The sequence below is a fragment of the Cryptomeria japonica genome, chromosome 6 (genome assembly GCF_030272615.1).
Source record: "Cryptomeria japonica chromosome 6, Sugi_1.0, whole genome shotgun sequence".
NCBI lineage: Eukaryota > Viridiplantae > Streptophyta > Pinopsida > Cupressales > Cupressaceae > Cryptomeria > Cryptomeria japonica.
The window spans coordinates 381512703-381527418 of NC_081410.1; the positions used below are offsets into that span (position 1 = coordinate 381512703).

A 14716-nucleotide genomic window follows, 5' to 3' on the forward strand; every position below is an offset into this window, starting at 1 on the left:
TCCTAACCTACTAGTAAGGGCATTATTATAAATCTTAATATTATTATCATTGTGCCAAATGCTAATAATAGCTTTTTACTAAATTATTATTAATATTATTCAAAGCATTGGAATATTCTAACATCTTCATAAAGTTACCTGGCTCAATCACAGACTCGTTAGCAGGAAGCAACATATTAGTATTTATTAATGAATGCAGAGAAGATTCCAATTAAGAGCTTGTGCTTCTGTCTCGCATAATATTCACCAAATCTATTCTCAAAATCTTCCTGGTGACGCTTCTTGTAACAAAAATTTCACCGCTGTTTTATGGACCTTCCTCCACATCTTTTGAATCATAATCCTTTTTACCTTTCTCGTCCTAATATGGGTACAACCTTCAACTATCTTAATGCGACTAGCAGGAATCCATTATTAGTTTCAGTAGAATCAGACAACTATACATTAATAATGCTGTTAATTTGAACTGGCAGAAGACGGATTCTCCAACTTGAAAGCTGTTCAAAATATAAAATCTTATTGAGAAATGCTAATTTGAATTCTAGTGAACATTCTCAATCTTGCAAGAGGAGATATACACACCTTTCCCATCAAAATAGTGATTGTCACTAGTTTGATGCTAATTTTCTTAAAAAATTCAGTAGTCTCTCAAGTTTTTAGCAAGCTTGATCATTTGACATGAGCCAACTTTAGTATGATCATGTTTACACACCTCAACTCTTTTTACCCATGCTGCAGGCATTATGATTGGAGTATCTTGCTCCCAAGCGCACACGCTTAGGAACGTATCAGACAAGACTGGGCTAGGTAGACTTCCTTGATACAAAAACTAAAGGGCATTGGTGAGGCAGCTTTTAAATTTAAAATCCAACTCACTCATATACAAATTAAATATTTAACAGATCATGTTTGAAAGATTTGATCTATCCATTCTGAAATAAACTAATGGTGAAAGTACGCACAAGATAGGCATTTTATCTGAAGATTTGTTCCATCTTAATCTAGAGCTCTCTTGTTGCCTTCTGTCATAAAATTTGAGTACAGAAGCTAACGCTGAGGATAAGAAGATTCATGCTAAATTTATTGAGAAAGACAACTTCAACAGGATAATTGCTAGGAGATCTCAAGGCTTGGATTTGCACTGCTTGGATTCTCAGGTTTTAGTTCCAGGTTGAGCTGAAAGAGCTAGCTTTTGGTGTTCTTCAAAAAGCATGAATGCTGGGCATTATTCTTCTATTGGTTTTTCCCCCTTCTCCAGCATTGACTAGTTGTAATTTCTTCCAAATGTCTAGATTGTTGATATCTATTAAGGATGGAAATAAGTGTTCAGACTTCAGACCCTCCTAATCAAAACTGTGTCCTTTTTGATAAAAAGATTTATGGGTGATCTGGTTTCTCTGAATGCAGATATGGTTTTTCCAATTGCAGATCTGCCTGCAAACAAAATTGACCTATCTGCTGGTATGTGTTTGCTGGACATAAAGATTTGAATGATGATCCAAGAAGCAGAGTGGAGCAGAATGTTCATTATTGGTTACTGACTCCAGCACTTAGCAGCAGCTTGCTAGAACACTAATCTAAAAATTCCACTCCCAACTCATGGGATTGACTTACCTATATAGGACTGCACATACTTGATTCAAAGGGCTCAACCAACAGCCCTACCATAGTTGCATTTTTCCACACTACACTGCTTCAAGTTGGAAATGAAAGCAATCCTATAGAATCAATACCTTGGAACATGAAATCAAAGCATACCTATCAAATCCATACCTTGGTATGTGAAATGAAAGCATTCCAATCAAATTAATAACTTGAAACACTTGAACACAATCCCCGAGCATTCCCATCAAATTGATACCTTGGAATGCTAGAACTCACTCCCCAACTTTGCCTCACCTTCAAGTTGACATGTTGGAAATGAAAGTATTCTCAACAGCTCAACAGAGAGAGCATTCAAACCTATTAGGGATACTTTGGTAGCAATGCTTGGGGATGGCAATCCCTTTTTCCTAATTATAATATTTTTTTGCATTTAAACAGCTGAGCACAGCTCACTTGTTGGTATATGGTAAATAGAATCAGGAAAAATTTCCCATCAATGCTACTAGAGCAAATGGGATTTTGTGGCTGATGCATAGAAATGTGTTTAGCCAATGCCATCATTGGGAAAATCTTTGTTTTATGTTATATGTATAGATGGTTTCTGCAGAAAAAACATGAGTAATTTTCCTTGGATGGAAATATGAGATATTTAGTAAAATCAAGAAACTCAAAGCTCTTGTAGAAAACCACACAAAGAAGAAGATAAAGGTGTTGTGGACAAATAATGGTGGAGTATTTCGATCAAATGAATTCAAGCAGTTTTGTAAGTAGTATGGAATAGAAAGGCAGAAATCAACTCCATACACATCACAATAGAATAGAGTTATGAAGAGACTGAAACTATACGTTGATTGAAAAATCTTGTATACTCTGGTGCAGCATTTGAACAAACATTCTAGGCATAGGCAGTAAAGACTACATTTTAAATTGATGGCCTACATCATCAATTGTTGATTAAATTCCACGGGAGGATGGACTAGTAAGAAACCTTGTCTTTGACATCTTGGAGTTTTTGGTTGTGATACTTATGTGAACATCCCAAAAGAAAGAAGAACTAAGCCAGATAATAAAGCAAATTAATTTATCTTTAATGGATATAGCCAATGTTTTAAACCTCACCAAAAACTTGCAAAAATCTTATGTACTCACAAGCTGTAGAGGGTGTCGCATAGCTCACCCATTTACTTATAGGTGAGTTTTGGTAAGTAGCAAGGCAACTATTCAGCAAGTCCATAATGAAAAATCACCCAACACAATCCACATGCAGCCTGCAAGGAGGCACCCATCCTTCTCACTGACACAGCTATCATCTACCTTGGGGCTCTTCTTCTCGTGGTTTTAGGCAATTGTGGAAGTAATATTTCAAAGACCTTACAAGTCTGTTTATTTTTACTAGTTTTTTTTAGTTTCTAAATTATTTCAAGTATTTAGAAATGCTATTGTTACATGTACGTTCATGTTTTATGAGCATTCAAACTAATCTACACTAGCTAGGTTTTAACATTTCTGAAATTTATTTCTTTATTTTTTCAATGCTAGGGTTTGCAATGACAAAATTTGCCTTCTTTCAATGTTAGGGTTTGTATTTTGTATCTAATGGCATTAGGAACTAGAAGTCAATGCCAAAGCATTGGAAACAAGGATCCTGCTTGGAAGTATGGCATACAGAAACTGACCTCAGGATTAGCCATTTGCAACTGATGATAAGTGGAGGCATCAATCGACTTAAATACAACCCTGCACATATTGTTGGCTGAAACATCAAACTGTATTTAGCAAGAGGATGTACGGAAGATGAATGCAGCTCTTGCTTTGACAAATCAAAACAAATTGGAGAAGATGATTACAGCCACAGACATTGCAATAGTGATGAATCTCAAAATAGAACAAGACTCAAAAGTAGAAACAATGATAGGGATTGTGGACTCCTCCTATGGTCTACAAATTGGTGGCATGTCCACTTCATTGAGCTCCAGCCAAACGCAATCACAAGTATTTTTTATTCCACAAAACACGTCAAGTTCACATCCTCGAGAAGGTACAAATTGGAACAAGCTGCATGATGAAGCAAGCATGGCTTGCACAATATATTGGTACTTCGCAACCTTTCATTCAATGTAAAGAGAAATCCAAATTAGGATAATTTGGTCACAATCCTAACTATTGTAGGGAGAGTGCCTAGTCCACATGACTTAAGGGGGCTAGAAAAAGCAATGGAAAATACAAAGATGATTATTGAAGACCAAAAGAAATATTGGCACAAGTTTCATATGTAATCTCATTCACAAGTAGCAGTAAAAATTAAGAATCAATAAAGTAATGTCTATGCTACTTATCAAAATTAATGACAGTCAAGAAGGAAAGAATTCTATGAAAGAGATGTGAATGCATAGATTATGTCTTGGAAACCCCTCAAAAGGGTAAAACTAGCTAGGCTACTGGCTAATGCACTACTGAGGAATTACTATTAAGAGTTAGACAAGTACAATGAGATGTAAAATATTGTTGATACAATCTACCCCTTGTTCCACTTGGTTACATATCTACTGTCCAGTCCATGGCATGAATTATAGTGGAATTCTACTTCTCAATGTTCTACGACACGCAATCATACCTCATGTGATGCACTCTCTCTCGTCCATAAATAACTTACAAGTGTTGGGATGTTATCATTGTGTATTAGGAGGTCCCATACATAGGAACTAGAAGGAGAAACATTAGATCATTCGCTTAAAAATCCATTTGCTAGTGTCAAAACAAAATTGCCACTTTATTATGAAATCGCTAGTGCAATTATGAAACCACCCCCTATTATCAAAACCATCTATATTGGGAACTAACAACTTCTCTCTACCATTCTCTAGATTGTTTTTGAGAGTCGTGACTTCTAAAAATGATTTCTCTAATATGTTCAAATTTTCCTAATCCTTAATGAATCAGTGGATGCACTGCATTATCATATGGGTAGACAAAAGAAATAATCATACACTTATCAACTTTCTAATTGCTTCACATGGTCTGATGGCATTCTTGAGGTCCATTGATGCCTTTAATATAGTAAAGAATGCTAAGGATTTGAGTCAAATGTTGGAGAATGTCTTAGAGGTTGCTATAAAAAATATAGTCCAACGTGTGACAAATAATGCAAAAGCACATGTGGTAGCAAAGAGACTACTTGAGCAAAGACACCCAACACTTTTTTGGAGCTACTACACTACCCATCGCCTTGATGTTCTATTAGAGAACATAGGCAAACTTGATTGGATGAAATCTGTACTTGAAGATGTCGAGAACAACACCAAATACATCTACAATCACCAAATACACCAAATAAAAGTTTGATATTTCTAAATTCCATTTACCATAATGAGATCAAAGTAACTTCTAACTTCTAGTCAATCTTTAAAGTTTTAGACTATATCCGTGAAGTTAAAAATTTTAATCAAATTTTATTTACTTTAGATTTTAATCAAATTTTATTTACTTTCGATTTTAATCAAATTTTATTTGTTTGTAAGTGTGTGCGTGAAAATGTGTGCAAATAAAATGATTGAGATAAAACCTAGCAATCGAAGCAAACCCAAAATCCATTCAAACACTCAAGATAAGGACGATTGGGAAGGAAAACTAGATAAACAAAATAATAGCAATTAAATTGCAAACTTTGAATTTATCCTTCGATTTGATAGTCCTTTGATTTGATGTGTGCTCGCTATGTAGTAGATGCTCGATTTTGCTCCATGATAGCAGATGCAAGATGTATACTAAATGGATATGGATGTACAAAAGATGAGTAAACAATTTGGCATTGTGATCGTATGAAAATGAAGGTGGATGGATTGTGAAGGAAAATGAGTGAATTAAATAGGCAAGGATGGGAGATGAGGAGAGCATGAAAATGAGACACTTTGTCCCTCAGAAGGGTAAGTGTCATGGATGGAAATGACATGTGTCCTTAAGAAGGACAAGTGTCATGGGAAGAAATGACATGTGTCCCTGAAGACACATGCCTATTTGGGAGAGAGACACCCAAATAGGAAGGTTCTATTCCAAAATGAAAATATTCCCACATATTAGGAATTTTGAGATATTTCCCCAAATTTTAGGAAATTTCCCCAAATTATAAGAAATTTAGGATATTTTGGGAATGTGCACACATATGGTGAGGACAAAGGGACAAGGTTGACTAAAACCCATGGTTAGCCAGGCGGGTAAGGTTAGAAGAAGGGTTAGAGTTAGAAGGCATGTGGGGAAATAGAATAATTAATTTTATGAGAGAATTAAGAGGAAAAGTGAAAATGAATTAAATAATCAAATTATGCATTTGATGTATTTAATAGAAGAGATCAAATTTAATTAATTAAGTGATTTATGATTATCAAATAATTAATTGAAAGGGGACCATAATGTAATTAATTAAATTAATTAGCTAGGAGGGAACACTAATTAATTAAATAATGCGTAATTATTTAATTAAAGGAGCTCGGGCTATAACTAAATTCAATTAATTAAATTAATCAGATTTAGGGGTCTACAGTAGGTATTAGAACCTTTCCTCGAGGCTTTGTAGTTTGTAGATGGAGAGCAAAACCTAGTGGGTTACTAGTATGAGGCATGCAGAAGACCAAGGAAGCCATCCAAAAAATATTGAAGGGGTGAAAGATCCCTGATGGATCTCTTTTACCAATCTGCTGTAATTTTTATTTATTTAAATTGATTTTTCCTGCTTATTAATATTTTCTTTCAGAAATAGACAGAAGTTGCAGAAGGGTTGAATTCTTTTTGTATTTTGATGATTTTTCAACAAGTAAATAATGAAGTACAAGTACGTGAACAAAGTACTGAAAATGAAGTTCATATACAGCCAAAACAAATTCGATTCAAGGCAGATTTCTGAATATAAAATCAAATATTTGACCAGATGAAGATTTCCAATAATTTCAGGAAGATTACAATCAGGAATTATTCCAACCTGGATGCTGAAAGAGTAACATAACTAGGAATGAAGTTGTGGCAAGATTCCAGCCCTCCAAGTGCTGCACGTGGGAAGGAAAGTGGCTGCCAGGTACAGCCATACGGCTGCCAAGTACACCCAACTGGTTAGAAACCCCAAAGCCCACACTGAACTCTATCAGAATTGCTGAACCTCCAGAAAGAATGCCGTACAATCTCCAAGATGCTAATAGCTGCAAACAAATCCAAACCACTGTATTGGGGGCTACGTCCCAAACAGGCAAGGCATTGGGGTTGGCGTCCCAGATGCTGAAAAGCTCTTCCAGAGCCAAATCTCAAATCCAAGATGTAAAATGTGTAAAAGATAATCATAGAATGAAGCTCCTATCCCCTTATAACCCCTCTCAATTGCAAATCGAACCCTAACTGTCTCCAAGTGGCGTGGTCTAGTGGAAATGTTATAATTTCTTATTTTAAAGTGATCATGTTACTAGAAAATGACCTTTTTCCCCATAGACAGAAATCCGCTCACTGAATTGCCCTGAGACCAAAGAGAAAGATTTAAAGAATTTCAAGATCTTTCCAACGAGCTATCACACAATAGGATGCGCATCCAGATGAGACCAAAAATCCCCTTATTACTCCAAAATGGCTAACAACTTAGCCTTATTTAATTATTAAACGCTAACTTAGGAAATATTAAAAATATAACCCAAATAGCCACAAAATGCCCAACTGACATTACAAACCCTAAAATCATCCTGTCACCTGTCTGTGACTGAAGTCGGAAATCAAGGATTCACTGGTAGTCTCATCCCTAAAATCTAGGGATGTTCCTAAAATTTAGGAAACAAGCCCAATCTCTTTGAAACTGAAACCATCTAAAAGGTCATGAATAACCTCACGACTGGCAACTGTCACGACCTCCTAAAATTTAGGGATACCCCCTAAAATCTAGGAACTGCTCCAAACTGGCTCCAAACTGCCTATAAAGCCAAAATCCAATCACTATATGCACTGAATGAGTCCCAATCAACCTCTGCTAGCCTACGAGACTCCAATGATAGGCCAACTCCTCCGTCTCCGATGTCCACTCTAGAAAGGGGACATGACAAGGGGGGATAAAAGACAATTTGAATAATTTGGAAAATTATTGAACAAAGTTGGAACAATCAATTCCACTAGCCTATTCATGCAAAGCCAAAGGTGTACTACCTTAACCCCAATTTTTTCTACATAAAGGACTTCAGGGTTGCTAATGGGGAGGTTATGGAGGGCCTCACAACATGCATTGTAAGGATGAGACCTAAGTTAAAGGTTAGGGACCAAGTTATTCTAGAGTTGCAGAGATACAAGCATGTTGAGGGGAATCTCTGTCCTTCACGATTAGCTATTCAAGGGAGAACCACCCAAGTACCAAGTCAAAAAAAGTATCAATGTTCACTTCAAGTCTTTAAGTGCAATTATGTAATGTCCCAAATCAGGATCAACATGGAAACATACAATTTTTATTTTATTTTTCTGATTTGTGAAACAGGAACAAAAACCAAATGCCGATAACAGCTTCAAATGGCTGGAAAATAATGAATCAAATCCTCACATGCTGAGTACATCACAAACAACAGATCCAACATGTAGATGAGTTGATGACATATTACAATGAATAAGCTTACTGATCCATGTTGATCGTTCATGAACGGCAAGTATAAAATCCCTAGAACAGCAACAAATGTTTGAAATCAATGCTAATCAGCAATGTAAAATATTTGTAAACCCTTGTCAAACAATTGTGCGACTCCAGACAGTAAATGTATACTTTCACAAGTTGATATCTGCTTAGGTTGAGACCTTCAAATGCAAATTAATAAAATATAACAGTGGATATGAATTTTGTATACCAAAATCCCAAGTATGTTAGCTGATCTACCATTGAATTTTCATGCACAACAAATATAAATCCAAGAATTATCATGCTCAGATCTGATTTATAATAGCTAAAATCAGAATATTAACAAATCCTACTCCATGTATTTATGCCACCAACAACAATTAAATCTTCTTCACTGCTGGCAGCTATTTTATTACCAAAATTACCAGTAAATATGATTTTTCATACAGTTATCAGCAAACACGAAATCTTATAATGATTTCCAAAATGATGCACAGGTGGAAGCTCACCATATGCTACTCACAAAATAGAATCGAAATTATCAATATTCCACAAGGTAACGATGGATACTATTTGATACAGAATCCCTTTAAATGCTGTGATCTCCTGCTCACTTGGTGTGGCAACTCCTTAATGCTACTTACATCTTCAAAATCTTCAAAAAGGTGAGCTAAAACAATATTAGGCTGCAGAAGCCTAAATGGCCTTTTTAATAAATATATCACATAGTGCTGGAAAATACCTCAATTCTGGCCTATCCGGTAGAAATTCTGAATTTGCAACAATAATCTCTAAAAATTACAAGGATACTGATTTGTCAATATCACCAATTTGATTGCAAATATAAATCAAACAACCACAACCAATAAGCTCAACTGTGATCCTTGAGTAGAATTGTTTCAATGGATATGAGGGTTTTCGTCCCCAAACACAACTATGGAAAACCATGAGAGCTTTTGTCCTCCAGACCTCCAACACCAAGGATTTCCATCCTTGAATACTCCAAACTTAAAATTGGAAGGAGTAATTGAAACAATAAATATGTGAGCCTTGACCTCTCTTTTATATGCACTTACATTGGCTCTCTATTTTTTTCCTTTTTTTAATTTTTCTTTTCCCTCCAAGTCTTTAAAAATTGAAAAAAACTTTAAATTATATCCAAAGGCCCCTTTTGAAATATATTTTAAATAAAGTAATTTTAAACATTACATAGAATCTATAATAATATTTAAGTTGCCCGATTAAAAATAAAGTGATTGGCCCAACTTAAAATATTATTAAATCTTTAGTTCCAAAAAGGGGGACATGACAAATTATTGCTTACAAACTTGCTAATGTCTTTTTTGAAATTGCTTGGTGGGAAGATTGGGACGTAAAAAACCCAAATCTTCAAAAGCTAGCCCTCTGAGCTTTGTCCCAAACTTTTAGCACTTATGAATGTAAGCACAATTGAAGCTTGTTTGATTCCATTCCCACAAAGTAACACAACAATTTGACACAAAAGCATCTCAATGACCTCATCGCCATGGCATACAATCTTCACCTTCTCTCAAAAAAAGTGAAGGGCTTGGATAGCCACAAGCCACTTGACTTGGATGGCATTGAAACTTATAGCAATTGGATTGTCCACGATGAGGACATGATGTTTATAGAAGACAATTGCTGATTTCAAGAAGCAAGCAGAGGAGGATACAATAGAAGCAGAAGCAAGGGACATTAAATTGGATGACATCATGGATGAGAATGATTGTGATTCTAAGGCTCAATAATTACCCTTTATTTCAAGGCTGGAGCTGTAAACTGACTAAAAGTAGAACCCCATCCATCAATAGGACGTACATGGAGAAAAGACAATCACAAATTGTTGACTTGCATGGCATTGTAGCTTTTGATAATAATTTTCAATTATCATGATATTCATATTGATACAATGAAAAAGGAGATTAGTGGAAAATCAATATGAGTTCATCTAAATAACATGCTCAACCATAAACATAATGAACTCAAAACCTTTCAAAACATATCAAGAAAGATTAGTAAAGAAGAAGCAAGTTAGAAACAATAAACAAACATGAATATTACTTCTCTCATGATGCTGCCATGCTTTGGCTCTTCCTTGTCCTCCTCCTCTCCAAGATCTCGTTACTACATGAAGTATGCCCTCAGCTTGAGCACTAGCACAAAAGGATGTCAAATGGAGGATGGGAGATGGTTGATTATGTAAGTGTTGAATGAGGATGTAAATTAAGTATTAGATGTCAAATAGCAATTCCAACTAGTGGAAGAGCTAAAACATAATACAAATCCCTCCTACAAAAACATTCAAATTCTAAGCAGAGTAACAATGCCTATGGATAATTCTTGTGACCTCTAACAATGAAGGAATAGGTTCTATTTATATGAAAAAATGAAGTAATGAAGGGTTGAGATTGAATTGATTGAGGAAGGGTTAGGATTGATTGAGGAAGTGTTGATCCTCAATCCATGTGCTCTCTTTTAAGCCAATCACATGTTGACAAGTGTCAACAAGGGAAGGCTTGAGTGTAATGTCCCCTAGTAAATTGGTTTAAAATATCCTAGTTAAGGAGCTCAATTCTTAGTGCAGGGGGTTGAGAGAAGGTACCTTAGCCTCTGATGTTGTCAAATGACATGCAAAAATAAAGTCAGAAGATACTACAAATTTCATTAAAGAATGATCATATGAGCACCTATATATATATAGAATTATCTATGTATAACATAAAGAGGGATTCTTGTAACATTAACAGAGTAAAAAATCATGAATTATGGTGGTGAACTATAGTGCAAGATTTGGTAGGGTGTCTTTAACAGTTCCCCCTACTGAATGTAACCATGTAGGGTGCCTTAAGACAGCAGTTCCCCCTACTCAATGTATCCATATAGGATGCCTTTGTACAGCAGTTCCCTCTATTATATAGGGTGCCCTTCTACAGATTATTATTAATAAACATATTATTTTCAGTATTCATGTCCTAATCAATATTCTGATTATTTATCAGTCAGTTGCCAGTACACAGTTATCCATTACTATCAAATATGTGTCATTGCTCAGTTTACTGTAGATTTTCCAATTTATTATTTACCAGTCCAAGAATTTGATGTCCATTAGTATACAGATTTTAATATCATTATTAGTGGATTGATTTGTACAGCAATGAATTACGGAGTGAACGGGTTACTTGTTCTCAAAACTAATATAATTATTGCAGGGTTAATTTATATTATCGTGGAGTGCATGTATATATCAGATACTTCTAAGGAACGATACAGTGTTTGCTGTATAAGCAATATTATTAATTAGAGAAACCCCGTAAGTGCAAGACAGTATGAGTACAGAAATCCATACCAGAATAAGGACAAGTGTCAAACCATGTTTGCTGAAGCACAATTTCGAACTCTTTTTCTTTTCCCCTCCTATTTCCAAGTATCCTGGAGGCTATTTATCCTCCCCTTCCCGTGGTGGAAGACCACCAACATGAGTCACACCTCTTAGTGGCAGCGACCCCAAGGAAAGGTCGCTGCCTTTCCCTTCACCATAATTACTAGCTACGGCAGACTTATTGGTTGCCAATAATAAAACATGGATATCAATAATTATTAAATTCTTAATAAAGGTCAGAATATTAATAATAATTATATTCATTATTTAAATAATCAGAGTAATCAAAATATAATAATAACAATCAGAATATTAATCATTATTTAAAAAATCAGAATTAATTAAAATAAAATAATCATTATTTGAATGCAATAATCAGAACATTAATAATCATTTCATGTCATTACTAAAGGATATAATCTAGACTCCTTTGATGAGGATATGAGGGGGCTATGACAGGTGCACAGGATCACGTACCAGAATATCTTTATGCCTCAAACATTGATATGACAGAGAGTTCCTTTCTTCTTGTGAGTTCAATTTACTTTCTTCGATGTTCCCCTTCCTTCAGGTTTAAGTGCAGATTCCTTCTCTGTCCAACTGATTCCTTTCCTTTATATCTCTCAATGTGAGGGAGAGGTCACACCTCTTCATCATGCATGCCCTTTGATGCAGATGAAGGACCATGACTGTGCATGTAATCATCTGAAAACCCTAGCCGTCACACAGAAGTCCAGGCTGTAAATCTGATCATTGCACATGCAAACCTAGGCTCTGATACCATGTTAACTTTAGTGATCAGATAGGCTCTAGATCTGATTTGTTGCTGGGTTTTTCCTTCAAGAGGGAGGTTTTCCCAGGGTATGTGTTGTGTCTTGTCTCTTTTGTATTCTTACATTCAAATTGTTCTCTGCAATCTGATCACTAAAGTTAACACCTTTCACCATTAGCACACTTTGAAAGAGTGCAACTACTCATTATTTCTGCGCTTTGAAAGGACACAACCTTTCACAGTCAGATCTGCACTTCTTATTAAATCAGATCTGCATTTTTTTTATTCCCAAATTATCCCCCCTCAAATGAGGTTCTCTTATCCCTTTTATATCTCATGTTTGAAGGAGTTACAACTTTTCCTTCCATCTCTTTTGACCCTTCATTAACTTATTTAGATTTTTATTATATTTTGTTATATTCTTTTATGTTTTTATTTTATTTTTATTTTTATTCATTTGTATTTTAATTTTATTATTATCATTTTTATTAAATTCTATTCAAGAGTGGGGACATTACATTGAGAGGAGAGGGGAAAAAAGCATTAAATGTTTGAAGACTTGGAAGGAAGCCATTAAAGGCTTAAGAGGTCTTTGAAAGAAACCATTAAAGGCTTAAAAAGACTCTAGAAGGAAGCCATTAAGGTTTTGGGTTAACATTTGATTTAGGAAAGTGCAAACCATTAAAGGGTGATTAGGCTAATGATAGTGGGTTTAGAAATTATTAGGAAGAGGGTCAACTTGCAACTTGCATTTTCTACAAGATGCAAGTGGGTGAGGGTTTTTAGGAATTTAAATAAATATTTATTTATTTAAATGTGAGAGATGGGAGTTTTAGGATTTTAAATAAATATTAATTTATTAAATGTGAGAAAAGGATTTTAGGATAAGATGAATTAATTAAACAAATGTGTTTTGTTTATTTAATTAATAGTTGAATGATGGTTAAATAATCAGATAAATATCAAATATCTATTTAATTAAGTGGATAGAAATAGGTGTCTACACATCATATTATTGATTGTTATTTCTGCATATTAATGTGATATTGTACTCTTTTTCTATTCAAACATAATAGAAAACACTTCCCGACATTCTACAAACTGATTTCATATGTTTCATAGCTGTATTTTGGATATTTATAATCAAATAAATATCAAATATCTATATTTAATGATGGTTACACATGTCCTTCGTGGGGGTAACGAAGTGGCGGACAAGCTGTCAAAGACAGCCATGTCTTCATTAAAAGAGGAAGGTCCGGATCTTTTCGAAGATTTTAGGGGAATTAATCCTCACGATTTGGCATGTGTGGATGGGACAGCTCACTTCTAGCTAGGGAATGATGATCGGACATGGTCGTTCAAAGAATTAAGGATTAATTAAGCACCCACGCAAGTTCGTTTGTGAATGAAGGCAGCTAGTGAGATGCGTCTCGAGTCTCTGAGAATGGAGGCAAATTTCACTTTGTTTTCGGAAAGGCAGCACTAGTGTTTTTGTGGAAGGATTTCAAACAAACGTCTGGGTAGTGTGTTCAAGTTGGGTGATCCTGATTTCTTGCAAGTGGTGAAACGGCTTTTTGGGGTGGAATTCCTTAATTTGAAACATAGATATCACTCCAATATCGACATTGCTTCGGCATTCATGGCATGGGGTCTCAAGTTGGGTACCAAAGAGCAAGTGTTAAGGGCAATGATGGAGTGGGTTAAACCGGAGTGGCGTGGTGGTTTGAAAGGGACTCTGGAAATTGCCGAACGGGGGTTGAATTGTGAGCAAATCATGGAGATTGGAGACAATGCGGGTATGTCATGACCCCTGTTCAACCCTTTCTGGTCTGGAGAGTGTTCAATGACAGAGATGGGCGTAGAGAGGAGGCACAAAGCACTTGGTTGGAGCTGATGAATACTTGGATAGCAAATGTGAGGAGCTCAAGCACCCGTGTGTGGAAAGGACCAAGGTGAAAGGCAAATACAAAGGTGGAGTGATGCTGCCACAAAGGGATGGAGACTCAACGGATGCTGTTCTGAAGAAGGTGTTAGCATAATCATTGTTGGTAGGGTACAAAGTGAAAGTTTTTTGGAGGTTTTTTCGTAGAATTTTAGGCCTGTGTGCATTGGAGCCTAGCTCCTTTTCACTGTTATTTGTAGTGTGGGATAGACTTGGATGAAAATCTGTCTGGGGAATTTTGTAGTTTATCCCCATGGTTTCTAGTCGGCGTAGGTGGTAGAAGCTTTCAGATATTACTGATATATTGGTTTGAAATTCAGCATACTCTTTTACTATGTTTTTAGATCCTTATTATATATATAAAGAAATTAT

The 14716-nt window shown here is 35.5% G+C and overlaps 1 protein-coding gene across 1 annotated transcript in view; it reads right to left on the reverse strand.

Moving 5' to 3' along the window:
* The window catches only part of LOC131067382 (tRNase Z TRZ1), a 56822-nt gene that overhangs the window by 1977 nt on the left and 40129 nt on the right, over positions 1-14716 (reverse strand). The gene's annotated exons all lie outside the window — the stretch shown is intronic.